This window comes from Podarcis pityusensis (assembly GCF_964106645.2).
Source record: "Podarcis pityusensis genome assembly, chromosome: 9".
In the NCBI taxonomy this organism is placed as follows: Eukaryota; Metazoa; Chordata; class Lepidosauria; order Squamata; family Lacertidae; genus Podarcis; species Podarcis pityusensis.
The window spans coordinates 5606285-5614111 of record NC_138034.1 but is presented as its reverse complement, the minus strand read 5'-3'; the positions used below and the strand labels follow the sequence as shown (position 1 = coordinate 5614111).

General features: G+C 48.0%; 1 protein-coding gene across 2 annotated transcripts in view; it reads left to right on the top strand.

Annotated features, from left to right (window-relative positions):
• The first annotated feature begins 8 nt into the window (after window positions 1-8).
• TSPAN9 (tetraspanin 9) overlaps window positions 9-7827 on the top strand; it is a 125211-nt gene continuing 117392 nt past the window's right edge. Inside the window, exon 1 of one of the 2 annotated variants that reach the window (XM_081020153.1) lies at window positions 9-128. The gene's annotated coding sequence lies outside the window, so the exon portion shown is untranslated. Of the gene's footprint in view, window positions 129-584; window positions 716-7827 lie in introns of those variants that run through there. The other variant, XM_081020152.1, reaches the window with a different exon arrangement.

Sequence of the window (7827 nt, the reverse complement as noted above, 5' to 3'; positions counted from 1 at the left end):
GGCTCCTCCCCGCTCCCTCCCCTGGTTTCCGCTGGCAGCCGAGGAGAGGCGAGGCGGAGCCGCCGCGAGCGGAGCGCAGCCCTTCCCCGCCGCTGCCCGGGTTCGCTTCCGACGGCGCAGCCAAGACGGTGAGTGCGGCGCGGCGGCGCGCGGGTCCCGCCGCCGCTTCCCGGGGGTCGGCGGGCCAGGCTGGGCCGGGCGAGGGCCGGGCAGGCCTGCCTGCCTGCCTGCAGGGGAAGCCGGACTCGGCGCAGGAGCCGGACAAAGGGGAGGCGGCCCCGCGCCCTCGAGTCGGGCTGCGGGTCCCGGCGCGGCCGGGAAGGAGGGTCGCCCCGGCTGCTCCGGGAGGGCGGCGAGGCGCCAGGATGCGCGCAGCCGAGGAAGCGGAGGGGCGGAGCGGACCGCCCTGGAGGGGGCGCGCCGGGGAAGGAATGCGCTGCGCGGCTTCGGCGCCCAGATGGGGCGCAGCGACTACAAGGCCCACCATCCCCGGCCCTCGGGACCAGCGGCGAGGGATGACGGGAGTTGTAGTCGCCGCGCATCTGGGGCCGGAGGTGGAGAAGCGCGGGGCGGAGTTGCATCCGAGGGAGCGAGAGAGCGCCGGTGGCCCGGAGCGAGGCGGCTGGCGAGGGATGGAGAGAGCGCCCGAGGGAAAGTCCGAGCAGACGGGCGAGGGAGACGGCGCTCCTGGAGCACAACGGCGCCCAAGTTGGAGGTAGGAGGCTGGGCGTCGAGGCGGCTCGCGCGGGCGGAGCCTTCAGGGAAGCCTCTCGCCCCCTTTCCCGGGGGGCTGCACTTGGGCCACAGCTCCGAAACGGAGCGGACAAAGTGGGAAGCAGGCAGGGAGAGAAGCGGACAAGGGGCGTGGAAACCAGCCCGATAGAGGACCCTGGAAGGCAAGAGCAAAGTTTGCTCTTTGAGATCAAAGAAAAGCGTGCGGATAGGGGCTGTCAAACCTTGAAAATGTGCCCTTGCAATGAATCCCAAAATGTCCTCTTTGAAAAGCTCTTTCCCAAACCATCCCACTTCCCTAGCACAGAGAGAGACCACACATTTGAGAAGTCATAAAATGGCTTACCTACACAGAACTCTTCCAAGTTCAGATTCATGTGCTTTTCCTTCCGTGCAGAAGTCAGAAAAGATGCACAGGCAGTCAAAACTTTGCTTAGTTACAAAAGGTGCAAGTTTCTGAACTATTGGTACAGAAGAACACTTGTTTCAGACTCCGTTCTGGACTGAAACAAAAGCGGCTGGTTAAAGCCATTCTCAGATCTCCTTACATACCAAAATTCACTTGAAGAGCGAGAGATAACAAAGGCTTGGTGAGCCGATGGGAAGTGATGGCACAGGCTAAGCCTGGCAGGACAGCTTACACCTTCATACACTAATTAGAGTCAAACCTGCTAGGTTTATATGAGGCTGGAACCCTACGCCTGATACACATAGGGTGCTTCTTGGCTAATGCTTCCTGGTTGTTTTGTTCATTTTAATCCCTGTTTACTGCGCTTCACAGGAAGTGCATATTTGAAGGGAAGTCCTTTGGCCTCATAAAGAAAGGGAATGCAAGCAGCAACTGATTTAGCCTTGCCAAGTGCTATTTTTCTAGAAAAAGAGGTGCCAGAACTCACCATGAATGCCTCCCTCGTTCTCTTAGAATGGCAATGGCACCCACCTGAGAGGTGCCGGAACTGAGTTCTGCTGAATTCTGGCTGGGGAAAAGCGCTGTGCTTGTCCATGTATGTGCGTAACCACACATGAGCACATCTGCCTGAACCTGGAAGTGACCTGAAAAGTCACAGAAAGGGGCAGAACAGGGTGGGGCAGCCTTACACGTGCCCCACCGACGCTCACAGGGGTCTGGAACGTAACCCCGATGCAAATTGGTTGCTGCCTGTATGGACTTCTTGTTCCTCTCCTGCAGGAGTTCAGAGAAGTGTATGAACCTCAATAACATGTTGGTTATGGAAAGCGGCATAAAATCAAGTGTATTCTTTTAATGCTTGTTGAATTCAAGTGAACGATAGAAATGCGCAGTCAACCATTCTGTATCAGAATGTAGCTTTGCAACACCTGGGAGAAATTTGTGAGTAAAATAGCAGAACTAGTGACATAGATGAGGGCTCACCACACAGTTACAATGAGTTATCTTTGTCTACAAACAAACAGTGTTTGGTCAATGTTAATAATAGGCTCCTAAACATGCAAGGATATTTTCTGCCTTAAAAGTTAGAAAGGTAGATTGCCAAGGGACATTCATTTTCAAGCAATTTGCCCAGGAGAATGAAGAAATTATTGATAAAAAAGGCATGGGACAGAAATGTAATAAATAGACTATTCACAGGTCTTCATTTTTAAATAAATGTACCACATATATTCTAATAATGCCCAGCATATATTCTACCTAGAAAAGTGTGGCTGTATTTATAAAGAAATTTTCCTCATGGGTGTTTGTACTAACTAATTGTCTCAGGGAAAAAGAAATATGTGCAAATTATGAGTGATCTCGTTCTTAGTGCTTTAAATGCTGCAAACTTTTTGCCCCATTGTCCACCTAGGAAAATGGCTGAATTCATTCCATATATACTGTTGGGATAGAGACTCTCACAACTTGTAACTCTTCCTATGGCCCCAATTCACCCTGTGTTGTTTTCAAATCCTTCCAGGGTCTGAGATAAGTCTCATAGTATTAATTAAATACTAAACAGTCTTGGAAACGTTAAGAAATGTTTCCAGTCAGCAAACATGTCCTAGTCTCCCTCTTGATTCATATATGAACTTGGAAAACCCACTTGCTCAGCTGGACTTTTCTTCTGTGTAGACATGCATGTGATGGCCCTGTTAGCTGTTCTAAACAGTTAGAAGTAACCCCAAAGTGGAAAATATTGGGGGATTAAATGAGGAGCAGGAGAACTATGTAAACCACCTTGAGCTCCATGGAGAAAAATGTGAGATATAATGCCATGGTACAATTTTAATTGGGTTTCCCCCCCCCCAACTGTGATACACAAAGGCACATAAAGAAATTCATAACCATGGTTGAGAGAAGAGCCTTTAATTGCTAGCCCTTCACTGATTTTAATTGGTCAAAAGCCAAATGAAAACAATATTTTTCCCCCCCCCCCCATGTTGATACCTCTTTACAAGAGAACCATACAAGGGTTTGCAGGTGAACAGTCCTATCTCTCAGCCCTCCCACTTGAAGCAGCAGGGGTTGCTAGAACCTGGACTATAACTGTATTGGAGCATGTGAAGGAATAGATGGGTCCTCCTTTATTCACCAAGTAACTCTAAGAAGTCTTGCATAGCTCTCCAACTATGCAAAATTGTTTTTCTCAACTGTTTTGTTTTAAGGCAGCTGCATATTCTGCAACCAGGGCTGTCTTAAGCATATGCGGCACCGGGGTGCAAAGATTCGCCCAGCGCCTCCCGGTTGCCCAGTCCCTGGCGTGCAGGAGCTAGCCTGCCACCTCAGCGTCTCGCTGGCTCGGTTGCCCCCGAACTCGCGGCGCAGAGCCGCCTGCAGCAGAAGAGCCTGCCGTGGCACTCCGACCAATGGGCGGGCTCTTCCGCAGACTCAACTCTTGGGCCCCAGACTCTCGGCCTGGCGCCCCTGAGAGCCTAGCACCCGGATGCCCCGCACCCCTAGTGCCTATGGGTAAGATGGCCCTGTCTGCAACCAATACACACAGCCAGTTCAAGTTCATTTCACAACTTTATCCAGTCTCAGGACAAGGAAAAAAATTTGAGGGAGAAATGAGCCGCTTCCAAACATAGATTACATTCACACAATGCTGATAACCTGATGATGCAGAGTTTTCTCACAATATTAAATGCATAGTTTGCCATCACATGTTATCTTTTTACAATTGCATACCCTCCAGTATCCCAGTGATAAACTGCAGGGCGCGAGCCCAACATCTCCCCCATCAAATTTTCCCCTTGAAGGGGCAGATTTGTGTTTTTCTCTCTGACACACACATACACGCTCCGCCAGCCCATTTTCTCCCTTTCCCTCTACACCTACATTTGCAAGATTGCTAACCCCTGCGCCAAGTCCCCTTTGCCAGCACTACCCGCCTTATCACCCACTCCCCTTTGCCAGCTGCCAAGGACCCCCTTGGCTCCAGCCCTGTCTACCTCCTACATTCCTTTTTAAAAAGGATTTTTTTAAAAAAAGGGGGGGAAAGGTGCTTTGAGCTACTACAGGCTTTTTCCGGTGCATTCCTATACATGCCTACTGAAGTCCTGCTGTGCTCTCTGTATGACCTGTTTTGCTATGGCTGGTTACAACTCTCCAAATATCACAAACTGCAAAAAGAACAAAATGAATTCTCTACGCAAAGTTGTTCACAAATTGATAAAGATACAGGTTTGGGCAAACTACCACCTCTAATTGTGTAAAAGAGGTTTGATTTGATTTCTACATTTGTTAGAGTGAAACGGCAGCCACACCTCTTCTCAACTGCTTTTCCACTTGATTCCTTTCGTGCACAGCATTTATTCCCTCTTCAGATAAATCCCCCATCTTGTCTTCATTTGCTTTACAAAGCCAGGTGTCAACAATCCTCAGTGGAAAGAAAGCCCTCGTCCCCATAGATCGGCTGGCACCAGATGACCAGCCAGATGGTGGAGATGTCAGTTGCCAAATCTGGCGACAATTAACAATTGCTATTAAAAACGTTATATTAAAAATGTGTCACTGATATGAATTGTGTATTGGCTCATGTGATTTGGGAGGGGGGAAGATTACGATCATTGGTAAAATGTGCGACTGAATTGTTAAATGTATTAGCGTTAATGATACACACAATTTGTTTTTTGCTTTGTACTCTTGGGGGCTGGGAGGCACCTAGTGTGGCTGTAACAGTATGTTTCTGTATCTACAAATGGCTTCATATCTGCCTGTTGTCATCCAATGCTCCTTCCCTCCAGCTTTTCCCTCAGTTAAATCATCCTTTGTCTTAGAAGCCCCCTGCCCCTGGGAAGTCCTTTCCCGTTCTTGTGTGTCCTCAGACGCCATACTGTTCTCCTTGGAATTCTCCAGGAGATTGCTCCACACTTCTGTCCCAAGCTTACTCAGCCTCACAACTGCCTCCACTTGGATATCTTCCGTCTTAAATAAATACAAGCTTCGTGTTTTTGATTCGAGGGAAACCTTTTCTGTTTTAAATCCCATTGCTGAGTGGCAGATCTCAAGGGCAGACTATGAAGCCTACCTTCAGTTACCGCCAACATAGTCTTAGTTTCTTTTGTGGAAGCCAGTCAACATTTTGTAATCCTTTGGGCTGGTAAAATTAAAATTTGACTCTTGATTCTTCATTGCAGGGGGTTGGACTAGATGACTCTTGGGGTCCCTTCCAACTCTACAGGTCCTATGATTCTGTGATTCTATGATTCACATGACTTGTGACCTCACGTCCTTTGAGCTAATCCATTTCACTATTTGGACGTCTTTCTCGTGGTGCTTTTAGCCGCCTTGCAACGGAAGCGGTACTGAAGTCCCACATGGAATCATACAGGCAGTAGAGTAGCGCAATGTCAATCCGAGCTCTTAGAGCTAGCAGCCTGCCAACAAGTTGTTACTTGGAGGTGATGCAACTAAAAACACGCTTTCTAGCACTGTAATATATCACACCAAGGCTGTGTTTGCCAGGCACTGCATTGACAATGAGTTAATCTTGGACAATGGGCCTCAATACACATTGGCAGAATTGCAGATTTTCGGCGAAGAAGTTCATTCAGATGACCATTAGCATGTATTAACCGCAGCCCAACAGTCTAGCTGAAATATATGTGGACATAATCAAACCGGTGCCAGGAAATCTTGACTTACATATTTTTCAGAATACAGTGGTACCTCGGGTTACATACGCTTCAGGTTACATATGCTTCAGGTTACATATGCTTCGGGTTACACACTCTGCTAACGTAGAAATAGTGCTTCAGGTTAAGAACTTTGCTTCAGAATAAGAACAGAAATCGGGCTCCGGCAGCACGGCAGCAGCAGGAGGCCCCATTAGCTAAAGTGGTCTTTAGGTTAAGAACAGTTTCAGGTTAAGAATGGACCTCCGGAACGAATTAAGTACTTAACCTGAGGTACCACTGTATACCACTGGAATCAGCGTTCTGAGCTGCCCAGATGCAGAGACAACTGCAAATTCTTGAGAGTAAACCTACACATAAAGTCCATTCCTGTCAGAGAACAGAAGAGATAGAAGGGACCTAGAACCAGCTTATGGTGAGCGTATTTATGGAGAGATTTCACAAAGGCCTTGCATACCTGGGTGAATTGGACAAAGAACCAATACAAACAGCACATGCAGTGTACAAAGCCAGCCAAAGATGCTTTGCCACCTGAGGCAAAACAGAGAAGGGTATTCCCTTGCTGCCGCCAATATCATGCTATCATACTCTGCTGCCTGTGCTTTTTGTGATGATAGCTGACTGCAAAAAAATATAAAAATATATGAAATGTTGCCATTTATATGCCTGTCCCCAACTGACTTTCTGTTCTTTTCCCTCAACCTGGACTTTCCAGTTCAAAGCCTGGAGCTTGAGCAGGATGTGACCCACCAGTTAGAGTCAGCTCTCTACTTGTGGCCAATATGATACGGTCTTGATAGAAGGACTCTGCCTGTAAGCCACAGAGGCGGCAGCCTATCAAGAGAGTGGGCCATGAATTCAGAAAGAGGTGATCTTAGCATTCAATACAATTTCAAATTTGTATGTAAAATTTCATCGATTGTCAAATACTTCCCATTTAAAAAAACAACGATTTGGATTAACTGGATTGTTTCACCACAATATCAGATTATTAAAGGGATTTTTGCAACTATAGGAGAGTTAAAATGCTCTGCATTGTTTATAGACTGGTGCCATTTTCTATGAAAATCCCAGTCAGCACATTTTCTTGGCAAATCTGCATGTGTTTTTAGTTATGCTTCCTGCTTTTATATTTCTGTGAGTGTTTCCTTTGATAGCGACTGAGAACAGTGGATTGACTAAATGCCTTACATTAGTATTTTAACAATAGATGTTTGTCCAGGGACAGTGGCTTAGAGTTGGCTGGTACCAGCCATCTACAACCAGTGGGTGTGGGGGTCAGGTTCAGGGAACTCAGCCAGTGCAAATAAGCCCATTTGTTGGGGCTTCTATTGCTTTCCCAACTGAGAAACTGCTGAATGTAATTTAGGAATAATTATGTGAACATGGGGAGAGGCCAGAGGGAAAAGTGGTTAAGTTAGCAAAATCTGTGTAAGCGGGTGTCTCTTTTTTGTTTAGGAAGGAAGATTTATCATCGTCATGATCCTGTGTCCTAATTCTGATTCAAGTCTTTGCATACCGTAACTTACGTATCGAAAATAGGAAGAGTTATGATAACCCTGAGGTTTGCAGAAGTACAAAAAAAGTATTTAGAAGAAGCAGGAGCATTAAGGGGCGGGGGCTGAAAGCAGGGGCAAAGGAAGGCGTCATGACACCCAGGGTGGGTGTTGCTGCGTAAGGCGCATGTGCGGCGTTGCTACCACATGCGCCATACGTAGCGACGCCACAAATGCGCTGTATAGCCACCGGTGCCACTCCAGCGCTGTACGGACAGTGCCGGGATCCTCTCAATCCCAGCCCCGTCCATACAGCGCTGGAGTGGTGCCAGCAGTAAACAGCTATTCAGCGCCTGTGTGCCGTCGCTACGTACAGTGCATGCATGCGCTGCTGCACATACACTGTACTTAGCAGTTTGCCGCTGGTGCCGGGATCCTCTGCTTGCGGCTGCAGCCGTGAATGGAGGATCCTCCACATGCAATTGCGGTGGCGCAATGGCTGCTCGTG